At 44.7% G+C, this 16,017-nt stretch overlaps 1 long non-coding RNA gene across 1 annotated transcript in view; it reads left to right on the top strand.

Annotated features, from left to right (window-relative positions):
- Positions 1–15,571, top strand: part of LOC115179425 (uncharacterized) — an 80,376-nt gene extending 64,805 nt beyond the window's left edge. The window contains exon 2 of the long non-coding RNA XR_003872893.1: positions 15,285–15,571. This is a non-coding gene — a long non-coding RNA (uncharacterized LOC115179425). The remainder of the gene's footprint in view (positions 1–15,284) is intronic.
- Positions 15,572–16,017: the final 446 nt, after the last annotated feature.

The raw sequence follows: 16,017 nt of genomic DNA, 5'->3' as shown, positions 1-16,017 counted from the left end.
CAACCCAGTCTCTACCATGTTCTGTATCCCTTTAACCCCAACCCAGTCTCTACCATGTTCTGCTATCCCTTTAACCCCAACCCAGTCTCTACCATGTTCTGTATTCCTTTAACCCCAACTCAGTCTCTACCATGTTCTGTATCCCTTTAACCCCAACCCAGTCTCTACCATGTTCTGTATCCCTTTAACCCCAACCCAGTCTCTACCATGTTCTGCTATCCCTTTAACCCCAACCCAGTCTCTACCATGTTCTGCTATCCCTTTAACCCCAACTCAGTCTCTACCATGTTCTGTATCCCTTTAACCCCAACCCAGTCTCTACCATGTTCTGCTATCCCTTTAACCCCAACCCAGTCTCTACCATGTTCTGCTATCCCTTTAACCCCAACCCAGTCTCTACCATGTTCTGTATCCCTTTAACCCCAACCCAGTCTCTACCATGTTCTGCTATCCCTTTAACCCCAACCCAGTCTCTACCATGTTCTGTATTCCTTTAACCCCAACCCAGTCTCTACCATGTTCTGCTATCCCTTTAACCCCAACTCAGTCTCTACCATGTTCTGCTATCCCTTTAACCCCAACTCAGTCTCTACCATGTTCTGTATCCCTTTAACCCCAACCCAGTCTCTACCATGTTCTGTATCCCTTTAACCTCAACCCAGTCTCTACCATGTTCTGCTATCCCTTTAACCCCAACCCAGTCTCTACCATGTTCTGCTATCCCTTTAACCCCAACCCAGTCTCTACCATGTTCTGCTATCCCTTTAACCCCAACCCAGTCTCTACCATGTTCTGCTATCCCTTTAACCCCAACCCAGTCTCTACCATGTTCTGCTATCCCTTTAACCCCAACCCAGTCTCTACCATGTTCTGCTATCCCTTTAAACCCAACCCAGTCTCTACCATGTTCTGTATCCCTTTAACCTCAACCCAGTCTCTACCATGTTCTGCTATCCCTTTAACCCCAACCCAGTCTCTACCATGTTCTGTATCCCTTTAACCCAACCCAGTCTCTACCATGTTCTGCTATCCCTTTAACCTCAACCCAGTCTCTACCATGTTCTGTATCCCTTTAACCCCAACCCAGTCTCTACCATGTTCTGCTATCCCTTTAACCCCAACCCAGTCTCTACCATGTTCTGTATCCCTTTAACCCCAACCCAGTCTCTACCATGTTCTGCTATCCCTTTAACCCCAACCCAGTCTCTACCATGTTCTGCTATCCCTTTAACCCAACTCAGTCTCTACCATGTTCTGCTATCCCTTTAACCTCAACCCAGTCTCTACCATGTTCTGTATCCCTTTAACCTCAACCCAGTCTCTACCATGTTCTGTATCCCTTTAACCCCAACCCAGTCTCTACCATGTTCTGCTATCCCTTTAACCCCAACCCAGTCTCTACCATGTTCTGTATCCCTTTAACCCAACCCAGTCTCTACCATGTTCTGCTATCCCTTTAACCTCAACCCAGTCTCTACCATGTTCTGTATCCCTTTAACCCCAACCCAGTCTCTACCATGTTCTGCTATCCCTTTAACCCCAACCCAGTCTCTACCATGTTCTGTATCCCTTTAACCCCAACCCAGTCTCTACCATGTTCTGCTATCCCTTTAACCCCAACCCAGTCTCTACATGTTCTGCTATCCCTTTAACCCCAACCCAGTCTCTACCATGTTCTGTATCCCTTTAACCCCAACCCAGTCTCTACCATGTTCTGCTATCCCTTTAACCCCAACCCAGTCTCTACCATGTTCTGTATCCCTTTAACCCCAACCCAGTCTCTACCATGTTCTGCTATCCCTTTAACCCCAACCCAGTCTCTACCATGTTCTGCTATCCCTTTAACCCCCAACCCAGTCTCTACCATGTTCTGTATCCCTTTAACCCCAACCCAGTCTCTACCATGTTCTGCTATCCCTTTAACCCCAACCCAGTCTCTACCATGTTCTGTATCCCTTTAACCTCAACCCAGTCTCTACCATGTTCTGCTATCCCTTTAACCCCAACTCAGTCTCTACCATGTTCTGTATCCCTTTAACCTCAACCCAGTCTCTACCATGTTCTGCCATCCCTTTAACCCCAACCCAGTCTCTACCATGTTCTGCTATCCCTTTAACCCCAACCCAGTCTCTACCATGTTCTGCTATCCCTTTAACCTCAACCCAGTCTCTACCATGTTCTGCTATCCCTTTAACCCCAACCCAGTCTCTACCATGTTCTGCTATCCCTTTAACCTCAACCCAGTCTCTACCATGTTCTGCTATCCCTTTAACCCCAACCCAGTCTCTACCATGTTCTGCTATCCCTTTAACCTCCTCTACTTGGGGTTGTCACTGGTTACCAAAGCCACAAAGTCAAAATTGTCTACATTGTAAAAATGTATTTACGTTTTGGATTAGGCATAAGGTTGGCAGTGTGGTTAATGTTAGGTTTAAAAATCACATTTGAAACACTTTGTTGCTTTTATGGATTTTGTATTGTTGCTTTTTGATCTATGTTGCTCTGTCTGTATGCTATGTCTTGCTTGTCCTATGTTACTCTGCGTGTGCTCACTGTTCAATGATTGTCTATATTGTAATTGTTTTTAATAACCTGCCCAGGGACTGCGGTTGAAAATTAGCCGGCTGGCTAAAACCGGCACCTTTACTGAAACGTTGATTAATGTGCACTGTCCCTGTAAAAATAAAATAAAATAAACTCAACTAAGCAGAGAAATTGTAGACCTCTAGTAGACCCCCATCTATCTTCCTCCATGTCAATTACAGGACTTATTAAGTCATGCCTCAAAAGTTAAATAGGAACAACGCTCGGTCAATGACCTACAAGACCAAGAGGTGGTGAGGCTGTGGGACTATGGGATAACAGCTAATGTGATGATCTGTGAGGTTAGACTCTAGACACGGCAGAGTGGCCGCCAAGGCACCATGCTGACTGTCGTCCCCAAACAAAGCAACCCCGACCCCCTGGAACAGAGGAGGGTTTTAAAACAAGTAGATGGGGGTATGTTCATAATGGCTTCTTCTGAAACCCTCTTCGTAAAGTGATCTCTGCTTCTCCTCAGGATGAAAAAAAATGATGCGTTAAGAATGGAGTAAGAAAAGTGACATTTTAATGCGTCCCCCCCATACCCACCCCCTCGCCGACCCCCTCCTGAGACGCTGCTAGTTGATTTGGTATTCATGCTGTGCAGATTAATCAAGTGGCGGTGCCTTAGCCCTGGACGGCCTGCCATTCTCTCTCCCCCTGCCAATCTGCATATCTGCATATTACCGCCGCGCGGCCTTTAATTTCCTACAGGAGCAGATAATGATCACCTTGTTCAGACAGAAGGGAGCCTTTGTCAGGGGAGAGGGGCCTGATATTTGATATGGGGAGCTGAGGCAAGGAATCACTGATTAATGCCATGTTGAGCAGATTCGCCGCCCGAGAACCTTTTCATTACCGTACGGGACGCAGCGGATGGGGTGAGGAGGGAAGGCAAGAAGCCCCCCTCACCCGCTCGCCCGGCTGGCAAAGACTTCTGCTCGCTAGATTTATTGATTTTGGTTTCTATTTAATATGGCTGAAACCATCTGAAATATAATAACTGCCGTAAGACGGGGCAAGGAGAGGAGGGGGCTTTCAGAGGAGGAGGATGAATAGGAGAGGGATGAGAGAAACGAAATGATATGAGAAGCATTCACACCCCTTGACTTATTCCACATTTTGTTGTTACAGCCTGAATTTAAAATTGATTAAATAGATTTGTTTACTCACCCATCTACACACAATACCCCATAATGACAAAGTGAAAACATGTTTTTAGAAATGTTGGCAAATTTGTCCTTTTAGGGCTAGGCGTCCCGCTAGCGGGACAACTTCCGTTGAAACTAGAGGGCGCGCAATTCAAATAAATAATCATAACAATTATGGATTTTAAACATTTAGGTACATATAAGTGTCTTATATTGGTTGAAAGCTTACATTTTTGTTAATCTAACTGCACTGTATGATTTACAGTAGCTATTACAGCGAAAACATGCCATGCGATTGTTTGAGGACGGCGCCCCACATCAAAATATCTTTCCACCGGCACAGGTTTCATACATTCACAAATAGCGATTAAATATTCACTTACTTTTATAAAATCTTCTTCTGATTTGTCATCCAAAGGGTCCCAGCTATAACATGTAGTGTTGTTTTGTTAGATAAAATCCTTCTTTATATCCCAAAAAGTCTGTTTAGTTGGCGCCATCAATTTGAGTAATCCACTCGTTCAACTTGCAGAGAAAGGAATCCGAAAATGTACCCCTAAACTTTGTTTCAACAAAAAATACATTTCTATTTACTCCTCAGATACCCTAAAATGTAATCAAACTATAATATTTCTTACGGAAAGAAGTATGTTCAATAGGAAACCGATTTTGAAAACACGTCCTGTTTTCATGGCGCTCGTAAACACGAATTTCCAAGACTGTGTCCCTGTACTAAAACTGATATTTCTTATTCGTTTTTGAAGTTACAAGCCTGAAACCTTGAACATAGACTGCTGACACCCTGTGGAAGCCATAATAATTGCATCCAGGGAGCTAATTTTCAGTATGAAAAGAGGATGGTCTCTCAAAAAAATAAAGATTACAGTTGGTTTTTCTTTGGATTTTCTCCTACCATATCCATTGTGTTATATTCTCCTACATTATTGTAAGATTTCTACAAACTTCAAAGTGTTTTCTTTCCAATGGTACCAATTATATGCATATCCTGGCTTCAGAGCCTGAGCAACAGGCAGTTTACTTTGGGCACGTCATTCAGACAGGAAGTGGAGAAAAAAGGGGCCTAGCCCTAAGAAGGGTAAAGTCCCCGCAATGTTTTTGTGCGGCTCTTGGTTGGTTGGACCGCTCTATAAAGAGAGTTTGGGAACCGCTGACCTGCAGTCATCTGATCAGTTAACCTCTCCTATTGAGAGACGTGAACAAATAAAATTGAGAAAACTCACGGCCTTGTCAGGGAATGAGAATCTGCCAACACTGCCTTTACATCTGATACATCAGCCACCATCTGACAATATAACAATACAATAACGGAACAATGTAGGAGGGAACAAAATAACATGAACATAAGCAGGCAATTTTCCACATATGATGGAATTGAATAGAAGCAAATTCTATTGCATTATATTTCAGCATCAACGTGTAAGCTGTGTGAGTGGAGGAGAGAGCAGAGGGCGTCAGGAGCAGAGTACTTCAGCTCATGCAGACAGTACAGCAACACAAACACGAGGGAGCTTTGAATAGAACCCTCAGTGACCTTGATTTATAATAGGAACGCAATGCAGCCTCAAATCTCTATTTGGAAAGCTCAGTCTCCACCTCAGTTTATGGGCAGTGTGCACATAGCCTGTCTTCTCTTGAGAGCCAAGTCTGCCTTCGGCGGCCTTTCTCAATAGCAATTGATTTTGGGTCACTCACAGTGGTCAGGTATTCTGCCACTGTGTACTCTCTGTTTTAATAGCATTCTAGTTTGCTCTGTTTTTTGTCAATTCTTTCCAATGTGTCAAGTAATTATCTTTTTGCTTTCTCATGATTTGGTTGGGTCTAATTGTGTTGCTGTCCTGGGGCTCTGTGGGGTCTGTTTGTGTTTGTGAACAGAGCCCCAGGACCAGCTTGCTTAGGGGGCTCTTCTCCAGGTTCATCTCTCTGTAGGTGATGGCTTTGTTATGGAAGGTTTGGGAATCTATTTGGCAGTATTTCAAACAAATTCCACAATTCTTTTCCATTTTTTTATATATTTCTTTTTGGGGGGGGGGCAATGTTATATAGAGTTAATTATCAACAAAGGAAGTCAACAGTTGTCAATATAAACATTGCTGGGAAGGAACCTAGCATCTGTTTGCCAGGAGGGTTCCACCATCACAACCACTGTTATTCTTTACACATTTTTCTTTCATGCCTTAACTGTGTTGTTCTTCGATTTGGCATTGAAGGGGTGAATACCTTGGGGTCTGTAATCTGATCAGATCCGCCGTCCCATACGGTAATCAGGTCAACAGTTGGGTGGATTAAGCCCATAATCTAATGACATGGAAGGAGTAAATTCTGTGGTGTGCTGATCCCTCCTAACCATATTGAATGGCTTCCATTGGCGTGTGTTCTACACACTGTGTCCACAAGCAGATGTCAAACAAAAGCCAATAAGAGATGCTCTAACAATGATTGATGTTGTTTTCATAGATGTATAAAAGCAATATAGGCTCTAAAGAGCTCATTCAGTGTGTATATGCAGAGAGAGAAAGAATTAAGAGTTGAAGTGACACAAATAGGCTATTGTACAATATTGTCTGAGTGCTGACAGACACAGACAGGTAGACAGATGGCTAGACTCTCCTAGATGACGATTCAATATTGCTTTGTTCATCCTGATCCAATTCCACAACCAGGTCCTTCAAAAATAACAACGTCTCAACGATTCAAAACATCCTGAAATCGATAAAGAGGTCTAGCGTCATCATCCCAATCCTTCCATATCCAATGTTCACAAACAACTGCTGTTTACTTCTGTTGTGGGTGGGTCCTCGAGACCATGCAGGTGTCTGAAAACCTGCCTGCACCAAACCTCGATAGATTTTTCAGCACAGAGCCCCCCCATGTCATCTCCTACAACGTGAGGAAGGAAGAAGCCCCCAGTGATCCAGGCGGCAGACAAACAACTTTGTTCCTTTCAGCTGCGTTTAATTAGTCAAGAGACTTCTGCTATGTAAAGAAGGGCTTACATAAATCTTGCAGGATTACGACCGCTGCTACAAATCAATTACATTTGCCTCCCATCTTCATAACCAGGGCTCTGGCCCCTGGAGACAGACAGACAGAGAGACAGACATATAGACACTGTGAGATGTTGCTTTGAATATAACACAATACCACTCATCTGTCAGGTTTCAAGGCCTCCTGGGATAATGTGTACCGGAATTAATCAGAAAGAAGCTTTTTCTTGTTCAACAAATCCACTGTAATGTTATACAAATGATGTTGATGTGTCTGATTTTAACATTCTACTGGGCATGCAGGGCAGTCAATCCATTAACATGATTTCGGTCCAGTTGTCAGGCTGCTATAGAAGTGCAGGAGGGGTGAAGTCAGGCGCAGGAGACCAAAGGTACGTGTAGCACGTTTAATAGATGCCAAGTCAAAAAATGCCGAACACTAGGCAGGGAACAAGGAATCCAAATAAGGCAAAAAACACCAGAACTGAGTCGGGACACAGCCCAGGGAAAACCGTCCTTGCCACTAAATACAGCAGAGAAAAACAATTCCCAAACCCCACGACAGAAAACACAAACAATCCTAAACCTAGAACTAACGAACTAACGAACTAACTCAAAACAGGTGCTCACACAAAACAGACATCACCAAAAGGGGGATCGGTGGCAGCTAGTAGGCAGGCGACGACGACCGCCGAGCGCCGCCCGAACGGGGAGAGGAGCCACCTTCCGTAGACGTTGTGACAGTACCCGCCCCCCCCCGACGCGTGGCTCCCGCAGCCGGAGGACGAGGACGACCCGGAGGGCGAGGCGCAGGGTGATCCGGATGGAGGCTGTGGAACTCCCGCAACAGTGATGGATCCAGGATGTCCTCCACCGGTACCCAGCACCTCTCCTCCGGACCGTACCCCTCCCAGTCCACAAGGTACTGCAGGCCCCCTACCCGGCGCCTGGAGTCCAAGATGGAACGGACTGTGTACGCCGGGGGCCCCCCGATGTCCAGGGGGGGAGGAGGGACCTCCTGCACCTCAACGTCCTGCAGTGGACCAGCTACCACCCGCCTGAGGAGAGACACATGAAACGAGGGGTTAATACGGTAATAAGAGGGGAGCTGTAACCTATAACACACCTCGTTTATTCTCCTCAGGACTTTAAATGGCCCCACAAATTGCGGACCCAACTTCCGGCAGGGCAGGCGGAGAGGCAGGTTCCGGGTCGAGAGCCAGACCCTGTCCCCCGGTGTGAACACGGCGGCCTCACTGCGGTGGCGGTCAGTGCTCTCCTTTTGCCGTCCACCAGCCCGTTTAAGGGATTCCTGGACGGCGCTCCAGGTCTCCTTTGAGCGCTGCACCCAGTCTTCCACCGCAGGAGCCTCAGTCTGGCTCTGATGCCAGGGTACAAGGACCGGCTGGTAACAGGTTAGTAGAGGAGTGGCAGAGAGAGTTCTGCGCCATCTCGGCCCATGGCACGAACCTTGCCCACTCTCCCGGCCGGTCCTGGTAATAGGACCGCAGAAACCTGCCCACATCCTGATTAATTCTCTCCACATGCCCATTACTCTCGGGGTGAAATACCTGAGGTCAAACTGACTGAAACCCCCAGTTGCTCCATAAACGCCCTCCACACCCGGGACGTAAACTGGGGACCCCGATCAGAGACGATGTCCTCAGGCACCCCGTAGTGCCGGAAGACGTGAGTAAACAGGGCCTCCGCGGTATGTAGGGCCGTAGGAAGACCGGGCAAAGGGAGTAGACGGCAGGACTTAGAGAACCGATCCACAACGACCAGGATTGTGGTGTTCCCCTGAGACGGCGGGAGATCGGTAAGGAAATCCAACGACAGGTGGGACCACGGCCGCTGTGGAACAGGGAGGGGCTGTAATTTCCCTCTAGGCAGGTGTCTAGGAGCCTTACACTGGGCGCACACCGAACAGGAGGAGACATAGAACCTCACGTCCTTCGCCAATGTGGGCCACCAGTACTTCCCTCTAAGACCCCACACCGTCCGCTCAATCCCTGGATGACCCAAGGAGGGTAGCGTGTGCGACCACCTGATCAATCGATCGCGGACGCCGAGCAGGACGTACTTCCGACCCGCGGGACACTGAGGTGGAGTAGGTTCTGACTGTAACGCCCGCTCGATGTCTGCGTCCACCTCCCAGATCACCGGTGCCACCAGACAGGAGGCCGGAAGTATGGGAGTGGGGTCGATGGACCGTTCCTCGGTATTGTAGAGACGAGATAGTGCGTCGGCCTTAGTGTTACGGGAACCTGTAACACAAAAAACACCAGTCGAGACACAGCCCAGGGAAAACCCGTCCTTGCCACTAAATACAGAAGAGAAAAACAATCCCCAAACCCCACGACAGAAAACACAAGCAATCCCGCACAAACCTAAACCTAGAACGACAGACTAAATACCCCCACTAACGAACTAACTCAAAACAGGTGCTTACACAAAACAGACATCACCAAATGAAAATGAAAAGGGGATTGGTGGCAGCTAGTAGGCCGGCGACGATGACCGCCGAGCGCCGCCCGAACGGGGAGAGGAGCCACCTTCCGTAGACGTTGTGACACCAGTATTCTGTAGGGTTGGAGTTAATTCCCCCCAAAACAAAAGTGGTATTCTGCAGGGTTGGAGTCAATTCAAATTCAAGGCAGTCAATTCTGGAACTAAACTGAAATTCCAATTAAATAATTGATAAAAGGCCATCTAATTTCAATGACTTCTCAATTAGCTATTTATGTGAAAAGTGTTTACGTTTTCTGATTTTAAATTCAAATCACTTCCTGAATTGATTGACTTCAATTAGAATTGGCCCCAACCCTGGTATACTGCATAATAATCACTAACCTGTGGAAAGGGAACATTCATTGGTTATGGACAGTAGTTACTCTGCTACAGAGACTAAGTAATAGAAAGTATGGCCTACTTTCCTTCTATTGTAGTTCTTGGTAATGACCTCTTCCTCTGTAGTTCTCGGTAATTACCTCTTCTACTGTAGTTCTTGGTAATTACCTCTTCTACTGTAGTTCTTGGTAACTACCTCTTCTACTGTAGTTCTTGGCAATACCTCTTCTACTGTAGTTCTTGGTAAGTACCTCTTGTACGTTACAACACAGAGTCACATTTCCAGCAGCCCATCTTCACACTTTTTAAGTGGAATCATTGAGAAATACGGGCAAGAGTAACACTAGGCTCTAAAACCATCTACAGTGTCTTCACAAAGTATTTATAACCCTTGACCATCTACAGTGCCTTCAGAAAGTATTCATAACCCTTGACCATCTACAGTGTCTTCAGAAAGTATTCATAACCCTTGACCATCTACAGTGTCTTCAGAAAGTATTCATAACCCTTGACCATCTACAGTGTCTTCAGAAATTATTCAGAACCCTAGACCATCTACAGTGTCTTCAGAAAGTATTCATAACCCTTGACCATCTACAGTGCCTTCAGAAAGTATTCATAACCCTTGACCATCTACAGTGTCTTCAGAAAGTATTCATAACCCTTGACCATCTACAGTGCCTTCAGAAAGTATTCATAACCCTTGACCATCTACAGTGTCTTCAGAAAGTATTCATAACCCTTGACCATCTACAGTGTCTTCAGAAAGTATTCATAACCCTTGACCATCTACAGTGCCTTCAGAAAGTATTCATAACCCTTGACCATCTACAGTGTCTTCAGAAAGTATTCATAACCCTTGACCATCTACAGTGCCTTCAGAAAGTATTTATAACCCTTGACCATCTACTGTGTCTTCAGAAAGTATTCATAACCCTTGGCCATCTACAGTGCCTTCAGAAAGTATTCATAACCCTTGGCCGTCTACAGTGCCTTCAGAAAGTATTCATAACCCTTGACCATCTACAGTGTCTTCAGAAAGTATTCATAACCCTTGACCATCTACAGTGTCTTCAGAAAGTATTCATAACCCTTGACCATCTACAGTGTCTTCAGAAAGTATTCATAACCCTTGACCATCTACAGTGCCTTCAGAAAGTATTCATAACCCTTGACCATCTACAGTGTCTTCAGAAAGTATTCATAACCCTTGACCATCTACAGTGCCTTCAGAAAGTATTCATAACCCTTGACCATCTACAGTGTCTTCAGAAAGTATTCATAACCCTTGACCATCTACAGTGCCTTCAGAAAGTATTCATAACCCTTGACCATCTACAGTGTCTTCAGAAGTATTCATAACCCTTGACCATCTACAGTGTCTTCAGAAAGTATTCATAACCCTTGACCATCTACAGTGTCTTCAGAAAGTATTCATAACCCTTGACCATCTACAGTGTCTTCAGAAAGTATTCATAACCCTTCACTTATTCCACATTTTGTTGTGTTACAGCTTGAAATCAAAATAGATTAAATATATTTTTCTCCGCGCCAATCTACACACAATATCCCATCATTACAAAGTGAAAATGTGTTTTGAGAAATGTTAGCAAATGTTTTGAAAATTCTATACAGAAATATCTAATTTACATAAGTATTCATACCCCTTTGGTCTGACACTCCAAATTGAGCTCAAGTGCATCCAATTTCCTTTGATCATCCTTGAGATGTCACTACAACTTGATTGGAGTCCACCTGTGGCCAATTCAATTATTTGAACATGATTTAGAAGGAAATAAACCTGTCTATATAAGTTGCCACAGTTGACAGTGCATGTCAGAGCAGAAACTATACAATGAAGTCCAATGAACTGTCCGTAGATGTCGAAGATATAATTGTGATGAGACATATATCTGTGGAAGGGTATAAAACAATTTCTAGTGTTGAAAGTTTCCAAGAGCACAGTGATCTCCATTATTGGGAAATGGAAAAATATGGAACTACCCAGACTCTGCCTAGAGCTGGCTCTCTAACCAAACTGAGCAACTGGGCAAGAAGGACCTTGGTCGGGGAGGTGACCAAGAACCCAATGACCACTCTGACATAACTACAGAGTTCTTTGCCTGAGATAGGAGAACCTGACAGAAGGACAAGAGTCTCTACAGTACTTCACCAATCTGGGCTTTATGGGAGAGTGGCCAGACGGAAGCCTCTCCTGAGAAAGAGACACATGACAGCACGCCTGGGGCTTGCAAAAACGCACGTGAAAGACTCTGAGATCTTAAGGCAAAATATTCTGTGGTCTGATGAGAAAAATGTAACTCTTTGGCCTTAATGCAAAGCACTATGTCTGGAGAAAATCAGGCACAGCTGATCACCTGTCTAACACCATCCCTACCATGAAGAACGGTGGTGGCAGCATCATGCAATGGGGGTGCTTTTCAGCGGCAGGGACGTTGAGACTGGTAAGGATAGAGGGAACAATGAATGGAGCCAGAGTGCAAACAACCTTAGACTGTGGCAAAGATTTATGTTCCAATGGGACAATGACCCCCAGCATACAGACTTTGCTGTTCACCGCCTCTCCCCATCTAATGTAACAGAGCTTCAGAAAATCTGCAAGGAAGATGCTTCTACAAAGTATTGTCTCAGGGGTGTGAATACTTATGTAAATACAATATTTCTGTATTTAATTTTTAATTAGGGCTAGGCCCCTTTTTTTCTCAATTTCCGCCTGAATGACGTGCCCAAAGTAAACTGCCTGTTGCTCAGGCTCTGAAGCCAGGATATGAATATAATGGGTACCATTGGAAAGAAAACACTTTGAAGTTTGTAGAAATGTTAAAATAATGTAGGAGAATATAACACAATAGATATGGTAGGAAAAAATCCAAAGAAAAACCAACCAGATTTTTGTTTTTGAGAGACCATCCTCTTAGAAATGCAAGAGAAAGGTCATATTGAAAATTAGCTCCCTGGATTCAATTTCTAAGGCTTCCACAGGGTGTCAGCAGTCTATGTTCAAGATTTCAGGCTTGTAACTTCAAAAACAAATAAGAAATATCAGTTTTAGTACAGGGACATAGTCTTGGAAATTTGTGTTATGAGCGCCATGAAGACATTACGTACCTGCTAAAATTGGTTTCCTATTGAACATACTTCTTTCTGTAAGAAATATTATAGTTTGATTACATTTTAGGGTATCTGAGGAGTAAATAGAAACGTATTATGACTTGTTGAAACAAAGTTTAGGGGTAGATTTTCGGATTCCTTTCTCTGCAAGTTGAACGAGTGGATTATTCGAATCGATGGTGCCAACTAAACAGACTTTTTGGGATATAAAGAACGATTTTATCTAACAAAACAACACTACATGTTATAGCTGGGACCCTTTGAATGACAAATCAGAGGAAGATTTTAGAAAAGTAAGTGAATATTTAATCGTTATATGTGAATGTATGAAACCTGTGCCGGTGGAAAGATATTTTGATGTGGGACCCCATCCTCAAACAATCGCATGGTATGTTTTCACTGTAATAGCTACTGTAAATCGGACAGTGCAGTTAGATTAACAAGAATTTAAGCTTTCAGCCGATATAAGAAACTTATATGTACCTAAATGTTTAAAATCCATAATATTTATGATTATTTATTTGCGCCCTGCAGTTTCACCGGAAGTTGTCCTGCTAGTGGGACACCAATCCTTAATGGCAGTGATGGGGGAGGACTCTGAGAGTGTACAGGAATGTCCACATTGTTCTTGAGTGGAAAGTTTCTTACTACACTAACAATTATCAAAATAGTGTCAAATCAAATCAAACTTTATTTGTCACATGTGCCGAATACAACAAGTGTAGACCTTACCATGAAAAGCTTACAAACCCTTAACCAACAGTGCAGTTCAAGAAGAGTTAAGAAAATATTTACCAAAAAAACTCAAGTAAAAAATAAAATAAATAATAAAAAGTTACACAATAACATAACAATAACGAGGTTATATACAGGGGTACCGGTACCGAGTCAGTATTCCGGGGGTACAGTTTAGTTGAGGTCACTTGTACATGAAGGTAGGGGTGAAGTGACCATGCATAGATACTAAACAGCGAGTAGCAGCAGTGTACAAAACTAAGGGTGGGGGGGGGGGGCAATGTAAATAGTCCGGGTGGCCATTTGATTAATTGTTCAGCAGTCTTATGGCTTGGGGCTAGAAGCTGTTAGGGAGCCTTTTGGTCCTAGACTTGGCACTCCGGTACCGCTTGCCGTGCGGTAGCAGAGAAAACAGTCTATGACCTGTGTGACTGGAGTCTCTGACAATGTTATGGGCTTTCCTCTGACACTGCTGTTAGGAGTTGATGTTATTCTTCAATTACACAAACTCCAAAGCAAATCAGGGGGAGAAAAATAGTTTTTTTGAGAAGGACAAATCATAGATGTTATGCTGGGAGGTAGATGTTCAGTCTCCCCTGTCCTCAGCTTTTCTCCACAGAACAAAGGAACAGGATGCCATTCATAACCCCCCACCCTAGCCTGGGGTTGACCAATCAGAAGTCCTTGCAGTACAACTGGGCCAATGGCCAAATAACAAGTATCCTGCTCCAGACTCAATGTACAGACCGTAGCACACGTAGCTCTGAGTTCAGGAGTGACATTCCACAGATTCTAAACAGCTGTTGAACTGAAGCCCAACTATTTACATTGACAATTCCCTATTGATTGTTAATTCTAGTACTCTCGTCCTCTCATCCTCTGCGTTGTGTATTTATCTTCAAAATATTCTTATACCGCCTATTATATAGGTCCTGGATAGCAGGAAGCTTGGCCCCAGTGATGTACTGGGCCGTAAGCACTACACTCTGTAGCGCCTTACGGACAGATGCCGAACAGTTGCCATACCAGGTGGTGATGCAACCTGTCAGGATGCTCTCAATGTAGAACTTTTTGACGACCCATGCCTGGGGACTCACACCAAATCTTTTCAGTCTCTTGAGGGGGAAAAAGTTTTGTCGTGCCCTCTTCACGACTGTCTTGGTGTGTTTGGACCATGATAGTTCGTTGGTGATGTGGACACCAAGGAACTTGAAACTCTCGACCCGCTCCTCTGCAGCCCCGTCCATGTTAATGGGGGCCTGTTCGGCCCGCCTTTTCCTGTAGTCCACAATCAGCTCCTTTGTCTTGCTCATTTGAAGTTTGGCCTGTGTCGACTGCGTGTGCTGTGTGTGAGTGTTTGTGCTGTGTGTGAGTTTGTGTGCTGTGTGTGAGTTTGTGTGCTGTGTGTGAGTGTGTGTGCTGTGTGTGAGTGTGTGTGCTGTGTGTGAGTTTGTGTGCTGTGTGTGAGTGTGTGTGCTGTGTGTGAGTGTGTGTGCTGTGTGAGAGTTTGTGTGAGTGTGTGTGCTGTGTGTGAGTGTGTGTGCTGTGTGTGAGTGTGTGTGCTGTGCGTGAGTTTGTGTGCTGTGTGTGAGTGTGTGTGCTGTGTGTGAGTTTGTGTGCTGTGTGTGAGTGTGTGTGCTGTGTGTGAGTTTGTGTGCTGTGTGTGAGTGCTGTGTGTGAGTTTGTGTGCTGTGTGTGAGTGTGTGTGCTGTGTGTGAGTTTGTGTGCTGTGTGTGAGTGTGCATGGATGTGTATGTGCATGAGTGTATTTCAGTTAAACCTATACATTAGTCTAAACTCATGTCTTTTTCTCTCTGTGTTCTTGTAGGCAGAAAAATGCTGCTGGGATTGACACTCACCAAGGAGCTGTACCGTACCTATCACCAAGTAAGATGCCTGGGAATCATCTGTTCTAGAGCCATCCAAGATGCAGAGATAGCTGACACTCACATGTCATTGGCAGCCCCATTGCATTAGATACCCTATAGAGAAATGGTGCAGTGATCTGTGTTGCTGATCACCTGTCGTCTTTGTATTGACTCTACTGACGTGAATAAGACTTGAAATGTGAATGTGAATCAACTGAATTAAATCCCAATCAAATCTGGATCTGGATCCAGGGAAGTTGTATGAGTCATTGTTTCAGTGGATTGTGTGGAATTTCCTTTCCACTGGAGACTGACATGTAATCTTTCACTATTTACTGGGAGGATACAAATTGTATTTGCAGTGCTGCTGTACATGGATTATTGGGTCTGTTGCTGCATACTGTACTGAGGCATGGTCGTCAGCTTTCACACCTTTCACCCCTCACTCTTTGCCCCCTTACACAACACACCCACACGCACACACACACACACACACACACACACACACACACACACACACACACACACACACACACACACACACACACACACACACACACACACACACACACACACACACACACACACACACACACACACACACACACACACACACACACACCCAGGCAGAACGACACAGAGCTCAAGCCTTTCCCCAGCCTTTGATTGTGGAATTTCCTGCCCAAGGACATC

The sequence above is a fragment of the Salmo trutta genome, chromosome 39 (genome assembly GCF_901001165.1).
Source record: "Salmo trutta chromosome 39, fSalTru1.1, whole genome shotgun sequence".
Lineage (NCBI taxonomy): Eukaryota > Metazoa > Chordata > Actinopteri > Salmoniformes > Salmonidae > Salmo > Salmo trutta.
The sequence above is the reverse complement of the archived record's forward strand: the minus strand, read 5'-3'. Positions and strand labels throughout refer to the sequence as shown.